The sequence below is a fragment of the Artemia sp. Qi Xiang Cuo genome, chromosome 20, assembly GCF_049724085.1.
Source record: "Artemia sp. Qi Xiang Cuo chromosome 20, ASM4972408v1, whole genome shotgun sequence".
In the NCBI taxonomy this organism is placed as follows: Eukaryota; Metazoa; Arthropoda; class Branchiopoda; order Anostraca; family Artemiidae; genus Artemia; species Artemia sp. Qi Xiang Cuo.
In genome coordinates, this window is record NC_142813.1 from 13,978,352 (window position 1) to 14,006,219 (window position 27,868).

The 27,868-nt window shown below is 38.1% G+C and overlaps 1 protein-coding gene across 3 annotated transcripts in view; it reads right to left on the reverse strand.

The window, feature by feature from the left end:
* The window catches only part of ifc (delta4-sphingolipid-FADS-like protein ifc), an 82,089-nt gene extending 54,685 nt beyond the window's left edge, over window positions 1-27,404 (reverse strand). For all 3 annotated transcript variants that reach the window (XM_089106205.1, XM_089106207.1, XM_089106208.1), the window contains exon 1: window positions 27,295-27,404. The gene's annotated coding sequence lies outside the window, so the exon portion shown is untranslated. The remainder of the gene's footprint in view (window positions 1-27,294) is intronic.
* Window positions 27,405-27,868: the final 464 nt, after the last annotated feature.

Below are 27,868 nucleotides of genomic sequence, written 5' to 3' on the forward strand. Positions count from 1 at the left end.
GCACAGAGGCCCTACCAACAGAACCAGGATATACAGGGTGAGTTCCAACCAATTTATTTTCATTACCCAAGTAAGCCCTGTAGCACTAGCAGAAGCGGAACTACAGAAAATCTTTGATATCCAATGGTCAGATATAGGAGCTACTCAACGAATCTTGCTGATTTTGCCTCTGCTAGTGCTGCAGGGCTTACTAGGCTTACGAAAAGTAAAAGGTTGGAACCCAGCCACAGTAAGAGATTTGTTTTTATCCTGTTCCTACTGGACAGTATATGTGCAACTTTACAGCCCAATTGACTGAATAATATACAGAAAGAAATAAGTTGTTTTATCAGGAGGAACTAATCTGCACCTTTACCCCTGGTTTCTCACATCAACATAATTGAATTAGTTGATTGAAATTTATAATCAAGGGACTGTTAAACAAAGGAGTAGGCTGAACATGTTGATGATCAACCCTCCAGCATGAGGGTATAAAATTTCCCAATGACATGTGGATTTTAGGCATGTTCACTTGCAGCACCCAGGAAGGAAATGTGAATAGCCTTGATATTCTTTACCCTTCACATGTCATATACTTTAGTAAATATTTGGAGCACCTTATTTCCAATGGTCTAATTAGTCAATCTATTATCTGCATTATAAAATCTTCTAGCTACATCAGAGAGTCCTGGGCCAACGCTTTACCATTTCCTGCTATTATTAATATTATACTTTTATTTCCCTTAATATAACATTTGAGGAGTATTCACAAATACAGTAAAAAGATACTTGCTTATGGCATAAAATAATGCTCTGTCCTACAGAGAAGTGTCTTTTTTCCTTGAATTGTTCTTCTTTCATGCTCTTTTTTGCATTCAGAGGAGTGACTAGACCTACACTGCTCCATACACTTAGTAATGGTAAGCTTTGCATGAACCAATACACATGCTGTCATAAATGGCATGAAATCTGACGTGAAATATTTCATCCAGTTCAGACTCATGACTTGGAGAGGGCCCTCCATCAAAGAAAGTCAAGTTCTGGGAGCAACATGGGACCAGAAATAAGGGAGCAGCTGTAATTACCTGCAATAACTGCAAAAAAGATGTGAAGTCAACAAAGGGGTCTGCAACATCGTTTAAAATCACCTTATGGCTAAACACAAAATTGCTGAACAACCTAAACCAAGTACTGTTCCAAAGAAGTCACATTCTACAGTCTTATCTCAGCTCAGCATGCCGAGCACCTCATGTGAAACTAACCCAACTCGATTTGAAGGCACTGGAAAAAAAAAGGGATATAAGAAATTTTTTGAAGTCAACAAAGCAGCAGCAGCTGAAGCTGAAAAAGTTGTGTGGAAAAACAGTTTGCATTGACAAGCTTCCTATTTCAATATTTGAAAAACCAGGAGTAAAGGCTCTAATCTCTAAACTTACAGAAGGTCTTACTGGCCCATCAGCTCGTACTGTTGCAAGACATCTAGTTACAGCAAAGAAAAGGAAGGTCAAGCAGCTCAAAGCTGAACTCCAGAAAGCCCGGAAAGTGAATTTGACCCAAGACTGCTGGTCTTCAAGAACGAGGTCTGGCTTTCTAGGTATTACAGCTCATTATGTGATGAAAAGCACTGATGGCAAGCTAACTTTGGTGCATAGAATCCTTGAGTTTAAGAGACTAAAAGTTGCTCACACTAGCACCAACATTCTTCGTGCAATCCGTAGTAGCCTCCAGAAGTTCAGAATTCTACGGAAAGTCTACTTTATAATTACTGATTCGGGAGCTAATATAGTAAGGCTCTCAGAGACGGTGAAATTATGCGAAGCTCATGCTTTGCACACAACCTGCATAATGTGGTGACTAATGCCCTTAAGCTGTGGGAATGCAGAAACCAGGCAGATTTAGTGAGTGTTTCCCTCCTAAATGATTCAGGATCCAGTTCAGAATCTGATGACAACGTTGATACTGCTGAACAAGATAACTTTCCTGACGTGATTGTAGGAGATGATGACATTGAAGAAATTGGGTATACCGACTGCAGTAATGATGATGATAGTAGCTCAGAATTAAATGATCCAGACCTTGACAGCGATTGTGAGAGCTCAATACCTAGACAAAGAGGCGTCTCTAGTGAAGTATTGACGCTGGGACCAGCACTGGTAAAAATAAGAAAGCTGGTTAGAATCCTGAAAGTATCTTCCAAATCCCACGATCTTTTTGAAGCTATTTGCAAGACATATAATCTTAGTCCATCCATCACAAAAGACATGAATGTTCGATGGAACAGCACACTTACCATGATAGAAATGTATTGTGCCCGAAAAGAGCCACTGCGCGACTTCTTCAACCAAAAACTACGTGAAGTTAATATTAGAGAGCTCGAACTTCGCAGCAATGAGTGGTCCATCATGTAAGCTGCCATTGAGGTTCTTCGCCCGTTCAAACAGGCAACAGTGACAGCTATTGGATGCAATTATGTTTTGGCAAGCAAAGTTGTGCTGATGATTTAGTGATTACTGTGGTTCTGTCAGACTCTAGATACTAGTATTATGGCTGAGTCAATCAATGTGCAGAAGGAACTTCAAGTTGTTAAGCTCAGGAGACACTTTTCAGCCAGACCTAAGTTCGATATGATGCTCTTCACAAGAGCTGGCTTTTTAGACCCTGCAATTTATGAAAAAATGACACTTGTAGACAGAGTCAGATCGTCAGTCCATCTCCTCGCTTCCCCAGCAATTCATCTCCGAGCAGAGAAGCACAGAAGAACTCGATCCAATCCAAGTGAACTCAAAATCTTTCCCTATTGACGTCACTCCTACTAAGGCAGGGACTAACCGAAAAGGGTCACCAGAGACTCTTGATCAAGAACACAGCTTGTTGTCTAAGTTTCTCGACACGACTGGGTTACGGATGAACTCTACGAGGCAAAATGCCAACAGTATGAGCATTGACCGAGTGGCAGCAAATATTATCAGGGCATATGAGGAGAGAGTTCCTGTGATTTTGAGCGAGAAACAAAGATCAGGACAAAATAATTCTGATCCACTAGAATTTTGGTCTGATTACTTTTACACTTAATCAGAGTTACGTGAAATTGCTTGCATTCATCTATCAATCCCTGAAACTTCAGTACCAAGTGAGAATGTATTCAGTATTGCTGGGTACTTTATGTGAAAGCAGTGCTCACGAATGACTGCAAAGTCACTTGAACTCCGAATGTTTTTAAGTGATAAATTATAATCTATGTGGGCTTTTAATATGTTTGGTGTTTTTTTATATTTGGTCTTTTTTATTAATCTATATTAATAAATATTCACTTTACTCTCGTAAATCTAAAGAAACTGAAATAAAAACACGAAATATATGTTAAAACGGTCGTTTTTTAAGTAAAAAAAGGTCGTTTCTGTTTTTCGGTAAAAAAAACGAAAAAAATAAAAGGATTTCCGTTTTTTTTTCACTGTTTTCGTTTCTGTTCCGTTTTTTCATTGCCGTTTTTTACCATTTCTGTTTTGGCCAAAAACAGAAACGGTGCCGACCCCTAACTGGTAATCTGATTAGTATCTCTAGTGCAATGCCTCAAAATGATAAGTCCTTCATCTTAGACATAACAATCCAAAATGTCCATATTGTTTAAGAGATACCCAACTTGAGGCAGTTGGTGAAGAAAAGGACCTGGGATTCATTGTTGATTATGAGTTGAAGTTTTGTTGTCCCATACAAGCTCAGGTTGCAAAGGTGAACCAAGCCCTTAGCTTCATACGAGTAAAATAAACTTTCACCATCAGGAATCTATGTCCCTCACCTGAAATTTGGCCTGACCATAGCTTCTCCCAGCTTTAAGATGGATGTGAAGGTATTGAAGAATGTTCAAAGAAACACAAAAATCTCATCCCAATATTGCAACATTAAACCTACAAGAAAAATCTCACCTCACACAAACTCCCTACTTTATTATACTGTAGGAATGGAGGAGAAACAATAGCAACTTGTAAGTTGCTGGAATGTGACCTATCGAGTCATTCTTTTCCTCACCCCTCTCAATTACATCAAAAGGACAAACCAGGAAGGTGCAGGTCCCCTGTTTTGCCAGGCAAGGGTAGCAACACTTCTTCTCAGTCTTTTCTGTCACACTCAGGAAAGGCGTGTCCAAAGTCACTGTCCAGTCTCAAACCCTAGAAGCCTTCAACAAAGGAGTTGATCAAGACTGTGTCAATGCTGAATGGAGGCTAAACTGAGATGTCAGATCAAAGCCTCAAAACACCATCAGCTAGATTTTTTACAGGAGGTTCAACACCACCTTATCTTGCTGGACATGTATTTTAAGGTAACTGAAGCAAACCTCATAGATGCTCACAAATATATAACTGAACTTATCAATAAAGGAGTGGGTGTAGATGTCGTGCTTCTTGACTTTGCCAAGGCCTTTGATAAAGTGTGTCACAGAAGACTGAAAATAAAGCGACATGCTATTGTTGTTGATTCGGTTGCAACTAGCTGGATGACCTTCTTGGGAAATAGGAAGTAAGTGGTCAAGGTTCATGGTGATGGAAGTCAATCCTTCTTTTCTGAAATTAATTTAAAAAAAAACTTTTTCCACAAAATAAATTTTTGAAAGAAAAGTAAAGAACTCCATTAAACAAAAAATGAGCAAAAATAAAATAAAATAATATACCAAGCGTGAAACTACAAAAAATCAGCATCGATAAATAAATGAAACCCGAAACGAACAAGAATTACAATAAAAAACTGAGTCAAACTCAAAACGAGCAAAAATTAACATAAGTTGGGCGCAAAAGTCCTATGCCTTCACCAAGCCAGAAAATAGTTTGCACTTTACTCAAAAAATATAAATGTTTTTACTTTTAAAACTTCAATAAATCAAATAACATTAACATTTTGATTACTAAATATCAGTATATGTACATTAAACTGACAATGCACATTCATTTGTATTTTTTCAGTAAAGTACAAATTTCGTTCTGGCCTTGCGAAAGCATAGGGGTTTTGCGCCCAATTTATGTTGATTTCTGCTCCTTTTGAGATTAACTCGATTAATTAGTGTAATTTATGTTCGTTTTGGGTTTCATTTATTTATCGATGCTGATTTGTGGTAGTTTCACGCTTGGTAGATTATTTGATTTTATTTTTGCTCATTTTTTGTTTAATCGAGTTCTTTACTTTTCTTTGAAAAACATATTTTGTGGAAAATTTTTTTTTCATTAATTTCTGTTCATCTTATATTGAGATAGTCTTTTCAGGGACAAAGAAAATAATACTTTAAATCTTTTCATTTTTTAAGACTTTATAGTTTGGCCTGCTATTTGTATGCTAGAGAAAAATTTTCAGCAATTTTTAACAACATACACCCTTTTAAAAATCTGGACACAAATAGTACGGTTTAATTTAGTTTCATACTTCCTCTAGTTGACCTGAAATGGAAAACTTGATACCATTCGCAAAAAAATCTGTTTACTTTCTTTGATAGCTTGGATACACTTACGCTATTTTGGTGTGGTTAAATTTTAAGAGCAGAAATAGGAGGGTTGGCTTGTAAGGGTGGGCGTGGGAGGGTGGGAGTGAAAGGGGGATTAGTTGCCCTCAAATAACTTTCGACTGTTAAATAGGTCATCAGCCCTTTCTATTTTCAATCGTATGAGCTCTTTTGAAGTTCCCACGGCAACTCCTTCGATACGAAGTGCCCTGGTCTAAACAACAACAAAAAATAATACATTATACCCACTTCAATCTTTACTATAAAAATGTCAAGCCTTCCAATCACTTTCGACTATTAAAAGGGCACTAGGCCTTTCCATTTCCAATCGAATGAGCCCTTTTGGAAACAACAACGCTTTCTTTAAACACCTTATATGCCCCCAGGGCATAAATTACAACCCTTACCCAAAGGTCTGTTAGGGTGGTTGTCATCCTCTAAGACCGAATGTCCAGAACTTTCAACTACGTTAAACAACATCGCTATCTCAAAATTTTGATTGGATGTGTTTGGGGAAATGGTGGGTGTGAGAGGGGCGGTAGTGGCTCTCCAATCACTTTCAACTATTGAAAATGGCCTCAGCCCTTCCAATTTCCAATCAAAAGAGCCCTTTTGAAGTTTCTACAACAAAACTTTCAATAAAAATCTTATTTGCCCCCAGGGCATAACTTACAACCATTGCCCTGAGTGCTGGGGGTGGGGAGGGGGGGGGGGTTCATTCTCAAAGACCTAATTTCCAGAACTTTCTACTACGTTGAACGAAATGGTTATCTGAAAATTTTGATTGGATATGTTTGGAGGAATGGTGGGCGTGAGAGGGGCTTAGTTACCCTCCAATCCCTTTTGACTATTACAAAGGGTAGGCTACTAGCCCTCTCAATTTCGAATTGAATAAGCCCCTTTTGAAGTTTTAAGACAACTCTATCTATAAAAACCTTATATACCCCCAGGGCAGAACTTACAACCTTTGCCCTTGGGGCTCTGGGGGGTTTGTCATCCTTAAATTCCTAAGTTCCAGAACTTTCAACTACGTTAACCAAAATGGCTATCTCTAAACTTTGATTGAATGTTTTTGGGGAAATGGTGGGCGTAAGAGGGGTTAATTACTCTCCAATCACTTTCGACTATTAAAAAGGGCAATTTCAATTTCCAATCAAATGAGCCCTTTTTGAAATTTCAATAATAACTTTGTATATGAACTTTATATGCCCCCAGGGCATAACTTACAACCCTTGCAATGAGGGGACTGAGGGGGGTTATCATACTAAAAGACCTTATTTCAAGAACTTTCAACTGCGTTGAACAAAATGGATATCTCAAAATATTGATAGGATGTGTTTGGGAAAATGGTGGGCGTGAGAGGGGCATTAATCGCTCTCCAATCACTTCCAACTATTAAAAAAGGCACTAGCACTTTCAATTTCCAATTGAATGAGCCCTTTTGAAGTTTCTACGCTTTCAATAAAAACCTTATAAGCCCCCAGGGCATAACTTACAACCCTTGCCCTGAGGGCAGTGGGGGGAGGGGGTTGTCATCCTTTAAAACCTAATTTCCAAAACTATCAACTACGTTGAACAAAATAGCTATCTCAAAATTTTGATTGGATGTGTTTGAGGGAATGAAGGGAGTGTGAGAGGGGGGTTAGTTGCCTTCAAATCACTTTCGACAACTGAAAAGGGCACTAGCCCTTTGAATTTCCAATCGAATGAGCCCTTTTTCAAGTTTCTACGACAAAGATTTCAATAAAAACCTTATATGCCCCCAGGGCATAACTTATAAACCTTGCCCTGAAGACTGGGGGGGGAGTGTCCTGCTCAAAGGTATAATTTCCTGAGCTTTGAACTGCGTGGAACAAAATGGCTATCTCAAAATCTTTATTGGATGTGTTTGGGGAAATGGTGAGCGTGGAAAGGGTGTTAGTTATTATACAAGTACTTTCAACTATTAAAAAGGGCACTAGCCATTTCAATTTCCAATCGAATGAGCCCTTTTTGAAGTATCTACGACAACGCGTTATATAAAAATCTTATATAGCCCCTGGGCATAATTTACAACCCTTGCCCTGAGGGCTATGGGGGGGGGGGGGGGTGTCATCCTCAAATACCTAATTTCGAGAACTTAAGACTACGTTAAATGAAATGGTCATATCAAAGTTTTGATTGGATGTGTTTGGGAAAAAGGTGGGCGTGGGCAGCGGGTTAGTTGCCTCTAATCACTTTCGACTATTAAAAAGGGCACTAGCCCTTTGATTTTCCAATCGAATGAGCCTTTTTTAAAGTTTCTACCACAATGACTTCTATAAAAAAAAAACTTATATGCCCCCAGGGCATAACTTACAACCCTTGCCCTAAGGGCTGTGGGGGACTGTACTCAAGAACATAATTTCTACCTGGAAAACAACTACGCTGAACAAAATGGCTATCTCAAAATTTTGATTGGATGTGTTTTGGGAAATAGTGTGCGTGGAGGGGCGCCGTCCAATCACTTTCGACTATTAAAAAGGGCACAAGCCACTCCAATTTCCAATTAGATGAGTGCTTTTCGAAGTTTCTACGACAACTTCTTCGATACGAAGTGCCCTGCTCTAAAGGAAAAAAACTAAATGCATCGTGCCAACATCGTTCTTTTATGCCCCCAGGGCATAACTTAAAACCCTTGCCCTGAGGGTTGTGGGGGAGTGTCCTCCTCTTTACTTGGTCCCCGTTTCTTGTCTCGTTCTCGAGTGTCCCCGTTCTTTACTTTCGTGCTGCCTATGATTTAAACAACAACTTTCTATATAAACCTTATATGCCACCAGGGCATAACTTACAACCATTGCACTGAGGGCTCTGAGGGGGTTGTCATCCTAAAAGACCCAATTTTCAGAACTTTCAGCTACGTTGAACAAAATGGATATCTAAAAATTTTGATTGGATGTGTTTGGGGAAAAGGTGCCCTCAAATCACTTTCGACTATTAAAAAGGGTACTAGCCCTTTGAATTTCAAACCGAATGAGCCCTTTTTCAAGTTTCTACGAAAAAGATTTCAATAAAAATCTTATACGCCCCTAGGGCATAACTTGTAACCCTTGCCCTGAGGGTTGTGGGGGATTGTCCTCCTCAAAAATATATTTTCGATTTGGAAATCAACTACGCTGAACAAAATGGCTATCTAAAAATTTTATTGGATGTGTTTGGGGGAAGGATGGGCGTGGGGGGGGGCTAGTGACCCAACAGTCACATTTGAAAAATGAAAACGGAAATTTTCAATTTAAATTTTCATCGAATTAGCTTTTTTTGATTTTTCTTCGAAAACGTATTATATGAAAACCTTATATGCCACCAGGGCATAACTTAAAACCCTTGCCCTGAGGGCTCTGGGGGAGTGTCCTCCTCAAAAACATATTTTTTATCTGGAAATCAACTACGCTGAACAAAATGGCCATCTCAAAATTTTGATTGGATGTGTTTGGGGAAATGATGGGCGTGGGGGGGGGGGGGCTAGTTGCCCTCCAAACACTTTCGAGTATTAAAAGGGTTACTAGCCCTTTGAATTTCCAATCGAATGAACTTTTTTTGAAGTTTTTACAACAACACTTTCTATAAAAACCTTTTATGCCCCCTGGGCATAACTTACAACCTTTGTCCCGAGGGTTGTGGAGGAGTGTCCTCCTCAAAAACATTTTTTCTATCTGGAAATTCTATTTGGGGGAAGGATGGGCGTGGGGGGGGCGCGAGGGGCCCTCCAATCACTTTCGAATATTAAAAAGGGCACTAGAACTCTCAATTTCCAGTCGAATGAGCCCCTTTTGAAGTTTCTACGACGACCCCTTCCATATGAAATGCCCTGCTCTAAAGGAAAAATAATAGATAGTACATTGTGCCAACATCGTTCTTATATGCCCTCAAGGCATAACTTAAAACCCTTGCCCCGAGGGTTGTGGGGGAGTGTCCTCCTCAAAAACCTATTTTCTATCTGGAAAAAAACTACGCTGAACAAAATGGTTATCTCAAAATTTTGATTGGATGTGTTTGGGGGAATGATGGGCGTGGAGGGGGGTGCTAGTTGCCCTCCAATCACTTTCGACTATTAAAAAGGGCACTAGCCACTAGAATTTCCAATCGAATGAGCCCTTTTCGAGGTTTCTAAAACAACTCCTTCGCTACGAAGTGCCCAGGTATGGAGAAAAAAAAACCCACACATTGTGCCCACATCGTTCTTTACTTAAACAGCGCTAGCGCGCTGCCTATGACTACAACAGTCATAAGTAGGAGTCCTACAAGGTACTGTATTCAGGCCAACATTATCAAATACCTACACTATTGATGCCCCATATGTAGTCAGAAATAAACTAAGCCTTTATGCTGACACTTGTAAAATCATTGGCCCAGTAAATGCAGAAACTACCTTACAAGATTGTATTAAATCGTGAAAAGTTGACACCTCAAACTAAACAACAAAAAGTGCAGAACTATAAAGTTCTGCCCAGATCATATATGTAACAATTTCTGTTCGTTTTCAGCTTTGATGTTGCTCCTTACTTACAGTCGAAAAACTTGTTTTTATTTTAAATTTCTGATCGTTTTTTTAAACAATGCTGAGAAATCCGGCGCCCCCTTCAAAGCAATGTCACTTCCTCCATGGAAAGATCCTCCCATTGGAAATAGCCTAACAAATTGTAGTCATGTATATAATACAGAATCAAATAATACACAACCACGACTTATTCTGCAATCACTATATAAAGTGATTTTGGGCTTATTATATATTAAATAAAAAAACAAGTTTTTTCAACTGAAAGTAAGGAGCAACATTCAAGCTTAAAACAAACAGAAATTATTACGTATATGAGGGGGTCAGCTCCCTAGTCAATGCCTCACGCTTTCCACTAAAGTTCAAATTTTGTTCAAATTCTTTAAGAATGACCCCTAAATAACAAAGACCATTTAATTAGAAAAAATAACTCTTTTGAAAGTGCTAAAAAACTTCGGCGCAAAAAGCAAGGTATTGACTAGGGGGTAAACCCCCTCATATACGTAATAATTTCTGTTGTTTTAAGTTTTAATGTTGCTCCTTACTTTCAGTTGAAAAAAATTATTATTTTTATATTTAATTTGATTGTTTTTAATTAATGCTGGGAAATCCGTTGCCGCCTTTATAGAAATGTCCCTTCCGCCATGAAAACTTCCTCCATGGATCGATCCTCCCAAGTAACCCCTCCCCGACCCCCCCCCCCACCAAAAAAAGCCTCCCTGAAAACGTCTGTACACTTCCCAATAACCAATACTATATGTAAACAATGGGCAAAGTTCATAACTTGCAGAATTGTTTACCAATAAACCATAAAAATGGTATTCTGAGGTAAAAACGTTGTGTGGTAGGAGTCTAGACCAGCTTGACTTCAACCTACCTGAGTCCCAAGAAGTTACTGCTAATAATCTTAACAAGTTCCTTGCTTCCATTGTCCAGAGCTTTCCAGCATTGTCTTATCAATTACCTACAGATGTTCTCCCCCCTGTTTCCCTTCATATCTCTGTCTGAGATCAAAAGAAGAATTGGAAAACTACGAAAAACAAGTATCTGCCCTTTAGATATCCCGTTTTCTCTTATTAGCGCTTTCAGTGACTGTCTCTCAAAGCCCTTGCCTGTTATTTTCAATGAGATTACTGAGTCTGGCCAATATCCACAGAATTGGAAACAGGGTTTCATAACCCCTTTGAAAAAGAAAGACAGAAAACCTGGCTTTGAAGGTGTTTGTCCTATTTCACTCACTTCCATTTTCTCTAAGCTATATGAAGGATTCCTCACAGATTGGCTAAAGGAGAAAATCCTACCTCTTACTGACCTGAGACAATTCGGGGACATCAAATCCACCTCTACTTCCCATTACCTTGTTTTCTTATTAACTGAGTTGGGAAAATTCTCGAAAAACCTAATTACTGGCAAAATTTAATTTACATTGACCTTCAAAAAGCAATTGACCTTGTTAACCACAATATTTTAGTTGAGAAACTTGTAACTGATTTCAATATAGATTCTTTACTGGGTAAATTGGTTGTCTCTTTTTTATCAGATAGATCACAGGTAGTCAAATATCAGAATCATTATTCCAGCCCCCTCCCTGTACACAATGGAGTACCCCAAAGTAATCTCCTAGGTCCCCCTCCTTTTTTCTGTCATGATAAATAGTATCACCATGGAATTTCCCGACAGATGGAAATCTGTGGATGACCTAACAGTTGTTGAAACCTGCTACCAAAACTTAGTAAGTAACCCAAAGAGCATTCTCAGTGATATGGCGGATGATGCTGCAGAGTTAGACCTGACAGTACACCCCTCTAAATCTAATATAATGCCAATTTGTTTCCTTAAAACCTCACCCCTTTTCCTCAACCTTATCCCCCAGATATTTCTGTGCCTTCCTTTAAATTACTTGGGGTTACAATTTCGTCTAATTTAAAGTGGGATATCCACATGAAAGATATTATCCATAGAGCTAATGTGCCCATGCCTCTCCTTAAGCTCTTGAATAAATTTAATGTCCTCCCATTCCATTCTTTAATGATCTATACTTCCTTTGTCCACCCACATCTTGAATATGCTTGTCCAGTTTGGCATCTCCCGTGACGAATTAGAAAAAATTGAATCTATTCAAAAAAGAGCCCTAAGAATGATTTTTAAAGAAGCTATGGTACGATATTCACTCCTTCTAAAAAAGGCCAATCTGGAAACTCTTGAGCACACCTCCTCCATCCCAATCTATTCAAAGCCTCCCTTTTTACACCCGCCCACGAAGTTCCAATTTCCTTTAAATCTTTCTTTATGACGTCCTCCCACCCCAGACGAGCACGATCTGCTTTCCGTTTAGCCCTAGACGGTTGGCCAAAAAGAACAATCTTTGGCAATCTGTCACCCTTCATCCGCACAACGTGCCCTAGCTACCTCAACCTTTCTTTCATTATAGCCGTAGAGAGCGGTATTGAATCACATTTTTCGTATAGCCTATTGTTTGAAATACGGTCAGTCAGCCAGGTACCCAGAACAATCCTTAAGCAATTTCTCTGGAAAACATAAAGCAAATCTTCATCCGCTTTTCGAAGCACCCATGCTTCAGAGCCATATTTGACCACTGTCATCACTGTAGTTTGTAATATTGTAATCTTGGTTTGCAGACTTATCTTCCTATTCTTCCAAACTTTTTTAACTGGGAAAAAACACCCTGAGCCTTGGTTATTCTACTTTTAACATCTTCACTGTTCCAACCATCATAGCTAATAAAACTGTTAAGTTAAACGAAACTGCCTTTTTAATCTATGTTGTTGCCGTTAGATTCACCCATTTCGCCCTCACTTATCTCCAGTCTTACTCACTTAGTATCTTCCACATTTATTTTCAAACCAAATATAGCACTCTTACTTGCAAAGATACTAAATATTCATTCATTTTTCACGAACCTTAATCTAGGGTGCTTAAGTCATAAGCATAATCTAAGTCCAGGGGACTTTTCCCTCCCCATTTGATTCAGTGGTCTCCCATTGCCTTTCCTGTGCTCCTTAAGACAAAATCTATCAAAATAATCCATATAAAGGGGGATAGAACACAACCCTGCTTAACTCCTGATTTGATACAAAACCAGCTGCTAGCCTCATTTCCTACCTTAACCGCAGCAGTGTTATTCTCGTACATAGCACTAATCACTTCAATGTATTTGTCTGGTATACCCACAGTAGACAGAATATACCAGTAAGCTTATCGCAGATCATTTCTGGTCTTCGTGAACAAAAAGCTCCTCCCACTTATTTCTGCCTTAGCTTGTTTAGCCTGTTTCTGCATTAGCTTTATTTCCGTTTGTTTCAATACACTTTGATGGAAACAGTCGGAAACAGACTAACCTGTCTAGCATGTCTAACATGTTTATATCTGCCAAAACGTTCTCCGGAGCACTCGCACCCCGGTCCGGGTTTTTATAATGGGTGAGATAGAGAATGATCATACTGGATAATATATGAACTGTGGGTATACCATACAAGGATAAAACCTTTACTAAAGCTTTTTTATCAACAGAACCGAACGCTTGCTCATAATCTATAAAACTGAGGACCAAAGGTGTTTGAAAACTCAGGCACTTCTTAATTATTAGCCTAAGAGTGAAAATTTGGTCAACACATCCTCTATCTTTTCTAAAGCCGCACTGTTCTTTTCTTAAAACTTTGTCTACGACATCTCTCAGTCTAAAAAGTATCATATTACTAAGTAATTTACTACCTACAGAGACCAGACTAATGCCTCGATAATTACCACACTCACTTTTATCCCCATTCTTATAAAGTGGCTCAATTAAGGTTTTCCTAAAATCGTTAGGTACTTCCCCTTTTTCAAAAATACAATTTCATAATCTTCAGTAGCTTATTTCTAACCTCAGAGCCACCATATTTAAAAAACTCATTTACCACCCTATCAGCACTTGGAGCCTTATTATTTTTCAGTCCTTTTAGTACTGTCGCTAATTCCTTCTCACAAAACAAATCTTCCTTCACATCCAAGGTATCACAAAATTTTTTATTTTCCTCTATATCTCTTCCTGCAACTCTATCTTGGTTAAGCAAATTTTCAAAATGTTCAGCCCATCTCTCTTTAGTTTTTTCCTTATCGCTAATTGCAGCCACATTCCAGCCACATGCAGCCACATCTTTAACTGGGCCAAGTCTGCATTGACTACTCCCTCTCAATTTATTAACATGCCAGTACAATACTTTACTATTATGCCGCCTAGCTGCATCTTCCAGATCCTCGGCAATTTTATCCATGGCCTCCAATTCACACCTCCTTAGTTCATATTTTAATGCTTTCTGCACTTTCTTTACATTCCTTTTGTTTTATTATGATCTATAACTCAGATAATTCTTGTTCAAGCCCTTTCCCCTTTCAATTAAACATAAAGCTTTTTCACAAATATTCTTAGCTGCAGTTCTAGCTTTATTCCCTAAGACACCTTCAGCAACTTCACAAATAATTTTTCTAAAATTATTCCAACCATCTTCCACATTATCAAATTTTAAACTCTCAAGTTTAGTATTCAACTGTCCCTGGGAAGTTTCAGTGATACCAAGTTTGTGTCCGTTTGGTTCTTTTGTTCCCTCCCCCTTGTTTATATGTTCTCTTTTAAACCTTTTTAACGCTATTTTTATCTCAATCTTTGTTTGGTTTTGTTTTAGTTTCTACATTTTAAACTTTCTTAAATTTGATACTTTTTTTTTACTGATGAATGGCTTTGCCTTTCTGATGCCCAAAAGGGGGCAGGAGGGGCGCCAGCCCCCTCCTGGCTGAATGATACTGCTTTATTTTTTATATTTTTGTTTTCAGATTTCTATTATATAGCATTAAAATAGCATTCCAGGTATGAAAAAACCTTTGTCCCCTTCTTTACTGATCAAATAAACCCCTAGTTTTTTTTGGTACTGGTGATACCATGTTTGTGTCCATTTGGTTCTTTTGTTCCTTCCCCCTTGTTTCTGTGTTCTCTTTTAAACCTTTTAAAAGCTATTTTTATCTAAATTTTTGGTTTTATTTTAGTTTTTACCTTTTTAACTTTCTTAAATTTGATGTTTTTTTTTAATAATGAATAGCTCTGCCTTTCAGACGCCCATTAGGGGGGCAGGAGGGCGCGAGCCCCGTCCTGGCTGAATGATACAGCCTTATTTTTATATTTTTGTTTTCAAATTTCTATTATATAGCATTAAAAGTGCCAATTAGACCAGGTAAGCCCACCCCCCCTCCCCCGGGAATTCAGCTTACGGGCACCCATGACTTGCAGCCCTTCCCCTGGGGACTGTGGGGGATTAAGTCATCCTCAAAGACATAGTTATTATATTTTTCAATTATGTTGAACAGATTGGCTATCTCAAAAGTTTGGTTGGAGGGCTTAGGGGGAAAATGAGCATGGGAGATGGCCAAGTTGCCCTCCAATTTTTTCGGTCACTTAAAAAGAGCACTAGGACTTTTAATTTTTGTTTGAGTGAGCCCTCTCACAATATTCTAGGACCACTGGGTTGATACAATCACCCCTGAAAAAAAAAATAACAAACAAAAAATAAATAAAATAAACAGGCATCAATGGTCTTTCTTCTGGCAAAAAATATAAAATTCCACATTTGTGCAGATATGAGCTTGAAACCTCTACAGTAGGGTTCTTTGATACGCTGAAACTGATGGTGTGATTTTCATTAAGATTCGATGACTTTTAGGGGGTGTTGTTCCCTTTTTTGTGAAAATAAGGCAAATTTTCTCAGGCTTGTAACTTTTGATGGCTAAGACTAAACTTGGTGAAACTTATATATTTGAAATCAGGATAAAATTCCAATTCTTTCGATGTATCTATGGGTATCAAAATTCTGTTTTTTTTTTAAAGTTGCAGTAACTATTGAGCAGGGTTGCTCCTTACTTACAGTTTGTTACCATGAACTGTTTGATAATAAGCTGAATTTCACAACCTATGCAAGCATTGTTGTTGATAAAACATCCCAAAAAGAACAATCTTCTCCACAGCTCCACAGAATATGCTAAAGCTCTACAAAGTCCTAGCTTAGCAAGTCATAGAATACTGAATCATAGAGGGCTAAAATGTTATTTGAATTCAAGTTTATGGTAATTTTCAAAAAGAGTCAAGAGTCATTCAAAAATGATGTCATAGCAAAACTGATATCATTTTGAAGGGTTTCTGGCTCTTTTTAAAATTTCGGCAAATTTGTTTTTATAATAATATTTTACTATTAGGACTAAAAAATAATAATTACCATTTCTGAATCAGCTACAATTGGCAATTCTTTCTCAATAGCTTTTTTTCTTTTTTAATTAGAAAATAACATAAAAAATGTAGCAAGTGATATATTTACTTTCATCATAGCTAAATTGTGTTGTAAACTGCAAATTTATAATACTATTTTCTTAACATGTTTCTTTTTCAATGGCCCCTAATCCCTAGCCCTAGTTCTTTTTCCCTAGCCCTTTTTCAAATCCCTAGCCCTTTTTCCTATTTTGTCACAGTTGATTCAATTTACAGGTGCACAGGTAGAAGCAAGAGAGAGACATTAACAAACCCATGTGATGTTGTGAAATTTTAATTGTGGATTATTGCCTCAAAATGAGTGTCAAGGACATTTTTCCAATTCTAGTGTGTTATTTTCCTAATTAATAGACCCTAAAGTGTTAAATTATAGTTACTCACATTGATGTTCTATTCTGTTTATGTGTTTTCTAACTGATAACATATAAGTTTAATTCACTGGAGATTCCTACATTTCCATATTTTGAATTTTCCTTGTTGGTGTTGCCTATATAATTTTCTTTTCGTCAAATTTTAAAATCCAGCCAAAAAATGATACCACCATGCAGTGCAAAGCACCTGAGAGAAAGCCCAAAAACGAATGTGGACAAGTGTGTGCTCTGTAGCCTGGACCTTAATGAATACTCAAGTGTGCTGAATTGCAACGATTGTGATAAATGGATGTGTTGTGTTTGCCTGAACATATCTGTCAATGAGTAATCTGTGCTAAATAAAATGGAAGATATAAGAGATTTTAAATAGAAATGTCCACAGTACAAGGTGGCTGCTCCTGCAGTCATAACTCCTATGCATTCTGCAGCTACTATTGAAGACATTACACGGGTGGATCTCACAGCTATGTCAAGCCTCCAGACAAGTCTTTCAAACATGATTGTGCAACCTGAGACCACACTTAGAGCAGAACTTAGTGCTATTAGGGACAAAGTGAACAGTGCTGAGGCAGCTTTATCATCCAAGTGTAACATTGCCAAAACTAAACAGATTGTTCAGGCAGAGGTCCAGGCTCTGAGTGTCAACCTCCAGCAGTCCATTGAGACAGAAGTATGTGAAATAATCTGTGCCAAAAAAGATCAGGACATGCATTAGAACAACAGAGTTGCCTACAGAATTCCAGTGTCCAGCACAAAAGATGATGCAAGTACTTTCCAAAACTTACTGTTGAGCAAGTATGGAATTGCATGTGGTCCCTTAAGTAACTCCTTACTTACAGTTCATTACCATGAACTGTTTAACGTTTGACATCTAAATGGGCAGTGACAGAACCATGGCACCTAACACTCCTCTGCTGCTGTTGTTCACTGTGTCCTCCTTCCAAATCAAGAAGCAAATTATTAAAGTATCAAACAGTTTGTGGTAACAAACTGTAAGTAAGGAGCAACCCGGCTCAATGGTAACCAAAACTATAGAAAACGGAATTTCGATACCAATAGATACATCAAAAGTATCGGATTTTAATGCTGATTTCAAATATATAAGTTTCATCAAGTTTAGTCCTACCTATCAAAAGTTACACGCCTGAGAAAATTTGGCTCATTTTTGAAAAAAGGGGGAAAGACCCCCTAAAATTTATAGAACCTCAATGAAAATCACACCATCATATTCAGCGTATCAGAGAACCCCACTGCAGAGTTTTCAATCTCCTATCTACAAAAATGTGGAATTTTGCATTTTTTGCCAGAAGAAAGATCACAGATATGTGTTTATTTTTTTTTTTTTTCCAGGGGTGATCATATCGACCCAGTGGTCCTAGAATACCATGGGAGGGCTCATTCGAACGGAAATTAAAAGGTCTAGTGCCCTTTTTAAGTGACCAAAAAAATGGAGGACAACTAGGCCTCCTCCCACGCTCATTTTTTTCCCAGTCACCTGATCAAAATTTTGAGATAACCATTTTGTTCGGCATGGTCAAAAATATGATAAATATGTCTTTTTGGATGACTTAATCCCCCGGAGTCCCCGGGGGGAGGGCAGAAAGTTATAAACTTTACCCAATGTTAACATATAGTATTGGTTATTGGGAAGTATACAGACGTTTTCAGGGGGGATTTTTTCTGGTAGTAGGGGGGGATGGGGAGTGGGTCCGGGGTTAAGTGGGAGGATCTTTTCATGAGGGAAGTTTTCATGGGGGAAGGGACATTGCTATGAAGGGGGCCCCAGATTTCCCAGCATTATTAAAAAAAAGATCAGATATTATATATAAAAAAACAAGTTTTTCAACTGAAAGTAAGGAACAACATCTAAAATTAAAACGATAGAAAACATTATTTATATGATTGGGTTCACTCCCTAGTCAATACCTCGCTCTTTAAGCCAAAGATTATTTAGTACTTTCATAAGAGTTATTTATTCTAATTAACAGCATTTGTGATTAAGGGGTCATTTTTAAAGAATTGGAACAAAATTCGAACTTTAGCTTAAAGAGCAAGGTATTGACTAGGGGGCGAACCCTCTAATATACGTATTAAAAATATATGAATATAGAAGTTCGTTACGTAAGTTAATTCGTAAGTTACGTATATTTATTACTAATAAAAACGTTCGTAAATAAAATTAAAAAGGTTTCGAGAAAGCCATTTAACCAAATAAAAGTAAAATCAATATTCAAATTTTGTTTTATTTATTCATGTATGGTGAGCCAAAATCAAAACCTGCATTAATTCAAAAACGTTCAAAAATTAAATAAAAAAAAACAAGTTTTTTTAACTGAAAGTAAGGAACGACGTTAAAACTTAAAACGAACAGAAATTATTCCGTATATGAAAGGGGCTGTCCGGTCCTCAACGCCTTGTCCTTTACGCTAAAGTTTGACTTTCTCACAACTCTTTTTTTTAACAATGAAAAACTTTAGCATAAAGAGCGAGGCGTTGAGGAGGGGACAGCCCCTTTCATATACGGAATAATTTCTGTTCGTTTTAAGTTTTAACGTCGTTCCTTACTTCCAGTTAAAAAAAAAACTTGTTTTTTTTATTTAATTGTTTACTAAAAAGGAGGATATCCAGTTCTGCCAAGAGTGCTCAAAGCAGGACTGTGAAAAGTACAAGCAGCTTGCTGAAAAACTGAAAGAATGCACAGTTGCAGGCAAACAAAATCATGACAAAAAAACAGTCCACCTTCTGGGCTGGCCCCAATGCAGATGTAGAAACCCAAAAATCAAACAATGTACATAGTGTAAATACTAATGTTATATCTATTGAAAGACGATCAACTGTTTCTAGTGCTGATTTATCCAAATCTGAAAGTTTTTGAACTGCAAATTCATCAATGGCTGCAACAACCTTTGCCTGACTAGACGACCACATGGACAAGCCCAATTGCCAGATCAACCACCAAAGAAAGAAACACCAAAAAAGAGTAAGTCCAACTTTTTCTGCTTTTATTACAAATGTTGACCAGCTTACTAACAAACTGAATGAGCAGAAAACTGTTGTTTACTCAAAATTATTATCTGGTTCTTTTGACCAAATTTTGCCCAAAGTCTAGTAGTATTGAGTTGGCTGAATGCCATAATAAGTTCCCTGAGTATTTTGTTATTTCAAATTTACAGTCACCAAATTCTAGACATGGTACATTGGCACTTGTCAGAGTATTAGTACAGTGCCCAACAAGTTTGTGTACCCTGCAACTGAGATTATGTGGAAGCAATATGGTTTGATTTCACTGATCAAAACAACATGGTGGTAACTCAAGTAGGCTGCATATATTGGAACCCCTCTGCCCCAGATCAGCTTAAAACAGAGAGAGTCATTAAAAGATGTTTTTAATGCAACTGCATGCTTCAAAAGGAATTTGCTGATAGCTGGTGACTTCAACTTCCCCACCCTTCACTGGAAAGAAGGCTTCCCATTTGACCCTTTCCAGCTGGATAAAAGCTCCTCTAACCCTATCTCTGAGTGCCTTCATGATCTGATCCTACCTCAGATAGTAGAAAAGCCAACAAGGCATCAACTTTCCCAGAGACCCACCCTCCTTGATTTGGTATTCCTTAGAAAAAAACAGCTAAAAAGCATAGGTTACTACCCCTTTAGGCAAAAATGACCACCTTGTCATGAAAGTCAACTTAGCCTTCAACAAGATAACAAACAATTATATCAAGAAGACTTACACTGACTATGCAGAAATCAAAGGAAAGTTGAGTGGCATGGATGGGGGTCTTTGCTTCAAGGCTAGGTAGATCAACAATAGATCAGATTCCAAGAGGAGCTTACAATGCTCCAGAAAAAGCACACATCTACCGAACTTGTGATAACACCCAAGACACTCCCATACATGAACCCTCAGATACATAGAGAACAAAACTGAAAAAGCCAATACTGGAACAAGTACTGTGAAATGGGGAAGGATTATCACTATGAAAAGTCTGCAAAGGCTCAAAATAAACGACGAAATCTCACTAAACAACTGTATTCAAACTTTGAGTCCAAGCTTACAGATGATAGCAAGAGAGACCCCAAAAGGTTCTGGAACTGCATATCCAGCAAAGATCATAGTGGGCATTCAATAAAGAAACTGAAGAAATCTGATGGCATTGAAATTACTGACCAGTGAGATATTGCTGAATTACTCAACAAGCAATTTGCATAAGTGTTTACCAATGAACCTGACTGTCCTCTCCCCTACAGTCCAGCATAGCCTACAGTGTACCAAACCTTATGCCACCTATCATGATTTCTCTGAGGTCTGTCAAAAAGCAACTTGAAGTGCTAGATGTCAATAATTCAGCAGGGCCAGATAACATTCACCCAAGGCTCCTAAAAGAACTGGCTAATGAGATATCAACTCCATTATGCCAAATATTTCAGAAGTCCCTTGACTCAAAGACTGTGCCTTTGGATTAGAAGAATTCTCACATTACACAAATATTCAAGAAAGGTGACAAGACAAATGCAGAGAATTATCGGCCAACCAGCTTTACCTCAGCTGTAGCAAAAACGCTGGAACACATTTTTAACGCCAAAATTCTGACACATCTTTTGTCCAACAGTATACTGTCACCAGACCAGCACAGCTTCCTTCTGGGGAAGTCAGTTGAGACTGCCTTACTTGAAACCTAAAATATCATCACAGACCTTCTGGAGAGGGGAGTAGCCTATCTGTTCACCCTATTTTGCTTGACCTTGCCAAAGCATTCAACAAGGTGCCCCACAGACACCTTAGGACCAAATTACTGGCAGTTGGCATCCACACTGATGTAGTAGAATGGGTGATGAATTTCCTGAAAGACCAAGAGCAGCAGGTCCAACTTTTCACCAATAATGGTGATAAAGTATTCTCCAAACCATGTGACATTGTCAATGGAGTTCCTCAGGGTACTGTCCTAGGCCCCACCCTCTTCCTCATTTACATAAATGATAGGACAAAGGAAACCACAAATAACATCACACTTTACACTGATGACTCCAAGCTTTTTGGACCAACCATTCAATAAACCCTGCAATCAGACCTCCAGAGAATCCAGAAGTGAACCAGTGAATGACTACTTGAGTTCAACATTAATAAATGCAGTGTCCTCCAATTCGGCAATAACAATCCTCATCACCATTATACCATGCATGATCAGAAGTTGCAGTCTGATATTCAGCTACAAACCAGTTGTGAAGAATGAGACTTGGGAGTACTTGTTGATGAGCAACTGAAGTTCCACAGGCATTGGCAACAAGTGGTGTCAAAAGCTAATTCAAGTCTAGACCTGCTGAAATGCACTATCACCAGCTGCTCATGTACTGTCTTCCTGAGATTTTACAAGGCTATTGTTAGGCCATTCTTGGACTTCAGAACATGTCTGACCTCCCCCTCCTACAAGGATGAGACCAGAAAAACTAAAGGAGTTCAAAGATGTGCCACCAAATGCATCTTAGGTCTGCAAAATATGCTGTATGATAAGAGACAGGAGCGCCTAAAACAACTAACACTGGTCTTTAGATGTTGCAGATGTGATATGATACTGACCTACAAATACAATAGTCAACCAAACAACAGCCTCGTCACAAAACATACAGGTCAACACAACACTAGAGGAGTCACAGAAGCTAGCAAAGCAAAGAGTGAAGACCAGAATGTGCCAAAACTTCCAACTACTGGAACAACCTTCAAGACAAAAACAGTGACTGCACCCAATAGTGCCTCCTTCAATTCAAGACTTGACAAAGAATAGAACAACAAGCCATGGAAATATAAGTGGGACAGTTCATTCATCTCAACTGCCAACTAATGCAACATCACTGGGCCAATATCACAGTGACATTTCAAATTACCATTATTGACATGGAGCAGAACAGATCCAGCATGAGCTTTATTTTGCTCCAAAGTGCAAATTAAGGTAATTGGGAGAATATTTTGAAAATTTCTAGTTTCTGCTATATATTTGCACATTGAGGGGGGGGGGGGAGAGGGGGTTTTGAAGTATAGCAAGGCTACATGCAAAATGTGTTAGCTAAAATTATTCTTTTAACCCTAGGCTTATGCCACAAGCTGGTTTTTAGTGTTAAATATAACTAATCATAGGCAGTGCAATAGTGCTGCCTAAGTAAAGAATGATGTGGGCACAATGTACTTTTTTTGTAGTCTTAGACCAGGGCACTTTGTATCAAAGGATTTGTTGTAGAAACTTCAAAAAGCACTCATTCAAATGGAAATTGGAGATTCTAGTGCCCTTTTAATAGTTGAAAGTGATTGAAAGGCAACTAGCCCTCCCCATGGTCATCATTCCCCCAAATACATCCAATCAAAATTTTGAGATAGCCATTTTGTTCAGCATAGTTGATTTCTAAATAGAAAATATATTTTTGAGGAGGACACTCCCCCCAACCCTCAGGGCAAGGGTTTTAAAATACGCCCTGGGGGCATATAAGAACAATGTTTGCACGTTGTATTATTTTTTTTTTCTTTAGAGCAGGGCACTTCATATTGAAGAACTTGTTGCAGAAACTTTGAAAAGGGCTCATTCAATTGGGAATTGAAGTGGCTTGTGCCCTTTTTAATAGTCAAAAGTGATTGGACAGCACCTAATACCCCTTCCACACCCACCATTTCCCAAAGCCTTCAAGGCAAGGGTTGTAAGTTATGCCCTAGGGGCATATAAGGTTTTTTAAAGAAGGTGTTATCATAAAAACTTCAAAAAAGCTCATTCAATTGGAAATTCAAAAGGCTAGTGCTCTTTTTAATAGTCAAAAGTGATTGGAGGGCAGCTAACACCCCTCTCATGCCCACCTTTTCCCCAAACACATCCAACCAACATTTTGAGATAGCCATTTTATTCAATGCAGTTTTAAGTTCTGGAAATGAGGTCTTTGAGGATGAACCACCACCCCAAAGCCCTCAGGGCAAGGATTGTAAATTATGCCCTGGGGCATATAAGGTTTTTATAGAACATCTTGTCACAGTAACTTCAAAAATTGCTCATTCGATTAGAAATTGAAATGACTAGTGCTCTTTTCAATAGTCGAAAGTAATTGGAAGGCAACTAACATCCCTTCCATGCCCACCATTTCCCCAAACACATCCAATCAAAATTTTCAGATAGCCATTTTGTTCCATGCAGTTTAAAGTTCAGGAAATTACACCTTTGAGCAGGACACTCCCCCCACAGTCTTCAGGGCAAGGGTTATAAGTTATGCCCTGGGGACAAATAAGTTTTTATTGAAATCTTTGCTGTAGAAACTTGAAAAAGGGTTCATTCAATTGGAAATTGAAAGGTCTAGTGTCCTTTTAATAGTCGAAAGTGATTTGAGGGCAACTAACCCCCTCTCTTGCCCACCTTTTCCCCAAACACATCCAATAAAAATTTTTAGACAGCCATTTTCTTCAGCATAGTTGATTTCCAGATGGAAATTATGTTTTTGAGGAGGACACTCCCCCACAGCCCTCAGGGCAAGGGTTGCAAGTTATGCCCTGGGGGCATATAAGGTTTTTATAGAATGCATTGTCACAAAAACTTCAAAAAGGGCTCACTCAATTGGAAATTGAAATGGCTAGTGCCTTTTTTGATAGGCAAAAGTGATTGGAAGGCAACTAATACCCCTTCCACACCCACCATTTCCCCAAACACATCCAATCAAAGTTTTGAGATAGCCATTTTATTCCACACAGTTAAAAGTTCATGAAATTATACCTTTGAGCAGGACACTCCCCCACAGTCTTCAAGGCAAGGGTTATAAGTTATCCCAAGGGGCATATAAGGTTTTATATTGAAATTTTTGTTATAGAGACTTGAAAAAGGGCTCATTTGATTGGAAATTCAAAGGGCTAGTGCCCTTTTTCAATAGTTAAAAGTGATTTGAGGGCAACTAACCCCCCTCTCATGCCCACCTTTTCCCTAAACACATCCAATCAAAATTTTTAGATAGCCATTTTGTTTCATGCAGTTTAAAGTTCAGGAAATTATACCTTTGAGCAGGACCCTCCCCCCCACAGTCTTCAGGGCAAGGGTTAAAAGTTATGCCCTGGGAGCATGTAAGGTTTTATTGAAATCTTTGTTGTAGAAACTTGAAAAAGAGCTCTTTTGATTGGAAATTCCAAGGGCTAGTGCGCTTTTTGATAGATGAAAGTGATTTGAGGGCAACTAACCCCCCTCTCATGCCCACCTTTTCACCAAACACATCCAATCAAAATTTTTAGATAGCCATTTTATTCAACATAGTTGGAAGTTTTGGAAATTAGGTCTTTAAGGCAGACAAACCTTCCCCCCCCCCCACAACCCTCAGGGCAAGGGTTGTAAGTTATGCCCTGGGGGCATGTAAGGTTTTTATAGAAAGCAATGTTGTAAAAACATCAAAAGGCTCATTCAATTGGAAATTGAAAGGGCTACTGCCTTTGTAATAGTCAAAACTGATTGAAGGGCAACTAACTCCCCTCTCACGCCCACCATTTCCCCAAACATATCCAATCAAAATTTTGAGATATCCCTTTTGTTCAACGTAGTCGAAAGTTCTGGAAATTAGGCCTTTTAGGATGATAACCCCATCAGAGCCCTCAGTGCAAGGGTTGTAAGTTATGCCCTGGGGGCATATAAGGTTTATATAGAAAGTTGTTGTAGGAATTTCAAAAAGGGCTCATTTGTTTGGAAATTGAAATTGCCCTTTTTAATAGTCAAAAGTGAGTGGAGAGTAGGCCTAATTGACCCCCCTCTCACATCCACCATTTCCCCAAACACATTCAATCAAAGTTTAGAGATAGCCATTTTGTTCAACGTATTTGATAGTTCTGGAAATTATGTATTTAAAGATGACAAACCCCCAGGGTAATGGTTGTAAGTTATGCCCTGGGGGCATATAAGGTTTTTATAGATAAAGTTGTTGTAAAAACTTCAAAAGGGGCTCATTCAATTGGAAATTGAGAGGGCTAGTGTCCTTTTTAATAGTCAAAAGTGATTGAAGGATAATTAACCACCCTCTTACACACACCATTTCCCCAAACTCATCCAATCAAAATTTTCAGATAGCCATTTTGTTCAACATAGTTGAAAGTTCTGGAAATTATGTTTTAGAGGATGACAACCGCCCTCACAGCTCTTAGGGTAAGGGCTTTAATTTATGCCCTGGGGGCATAAAAGGTGTTTATACAAAGCATTGTCACAGAAACTCGAAAAGGGTTCATTTGCTTGGAAATCGAAAGGCCTAGTGCCCTTTTTAATAGTCAAAAGCGATTGGAAGGCTTGAAATTTTTACAGCAAAGATTGATATGGGTATAATGTGTGATTTTTTGTTGTTGTTGTTTAGACCAGGGCACTTTGTATCAAAGGAGTTGTCATAGAAATTCCAAAAAGGGCTCATTTGATTGAAAATAGGAATAGCTGATGCCCTTTTTAATAGTCAAAAATGATTGGAGGGCAACTAATCCCCCTTCCACACCCACCCTCCCATTTGCCTTTAGGTTTAAAAACTAAATGTTGCCTCAAGATTAAATCAAAATGCACTGTGTTAATGATAATTCCCAATAAGACATCTCAGCAGTATCCCAAGAATGACTGAGTGTATAATGTTCAAACTTTTGGGGCTACTTCTGCTCTTAAAATTTAACCAAGTCAAATTAGTGTAAGTGTATCCAAGCCATCAAAGAAAGTAACCAGATTTTTTTGTGAATGGTATCTATTTTTCCATTTCAGGTCAACTAGAGGAGGTATAAAACAAAATTAAACACTACTATTTGTGTCCAGATTTTTAAAAGGTTGTACATTGTTAAAAATTGCTGAAAATTTTTCTCCAGCATACAAATAGCAGGCCAAACTATAAATTCTTAAAAAAAAACAAAAGATTTAAAGTATTATTTTCTTTTTCCCTGAAAAGACTATGTCAATATAAAACGAACAGAAATTAATTAAAAAACTTTTTCCACAAAATAAGTTTTTCAAAGAAAAGTGAAGAACTCCGTTAAACAAAAAATGAGCAAAAATAAAAATCAAATAATCTACCAAGTGCAAAACTACTGCAAATTAGCATCTATAAATAAATGAAACCCAAAACAAACAGAAATTACAATAAATAACCAAATCAAACAAGCAAAAATTAACATCACTTGGGCTCAAAACCCCTATGCCTTCCCAAGGCCAGGACATAATTTGCCTTTTACTGAAAAAAATACAAATGAATGTGCAATGAATATTAAGTAATCAAAATGTTAATATTATTTGATTTATTAAAGTTATAAAAGTAAGAACATTAATATTTTTTTCTGTAAAGTGCAAATTATGTTCTGGCCTTGGGAAGGCATTTATTGATGCTGATTTGCAGTAGTTTCATGCTTGGTAGAGTATTTGATTTTATTTTTGCTCATTTTTTTGGCTTAGTGGAATTCTTTACTTTTCTTTGAAAAACTAGTTTTGTGGAAGTTTTTTTTAATTAAGTTGAAAGAAAGGACAGCTTTTGAATATTATATAGGTTATATCTGGCCATATGAGGAGGAGGGATGTCTTTTTTGGCAAATTTTCTATTTGAGCCTTTCTAGGCCAAGTCTACTCTGAAGAAAACAAACTAGAACATTGATAAATAGAAAAAAATAATCCAGGTAAATTACTTTACGTGAGTCCTGTGTTTTGCTGAATGTAGGCCTATTTTGTTATGTAAAAAAAAAAGATCCGTTGGAAGGTTTCCTTCTGTTGACAATTTTATGTTTGAGTAACAAAGTAGAAAAATCTCACAAGCATAAATATATAGATGGCAGGAAAAAATAAGCCTATTTATGTAGCCTCTTTCTGTCGACCTTGTTATCAATTACTACTACTACTACTAACAACTCACCGTAGCACCAAGCCGCCTGAGGCCAACACAGCTACGCACGCTCCTCCTCCACTCCAATCTATTCAAAGTCTCCCTTTTTACACCCGCCTACGAAGTTCCCATTTCCTCTAAATTTTTCTTTATGACGTCCTCCCACCCCAGACGGGGACGACCTGCTTTCCGTTTAGCCCTAGACGGTTGGCTGAAAAGAACAATCTTCGGCAATCTGTCATCCTTCATCCGTACAACGTGCCCTAGCCACCTCAACCTTTCTTTCATTATAGCCCAAGAGAGCGGTATTCAACCACATTTTTCGTATAGCGTATTGTTTGAAATACGGTTAGTCAGCCGGGTACCCATAACAATCCTTA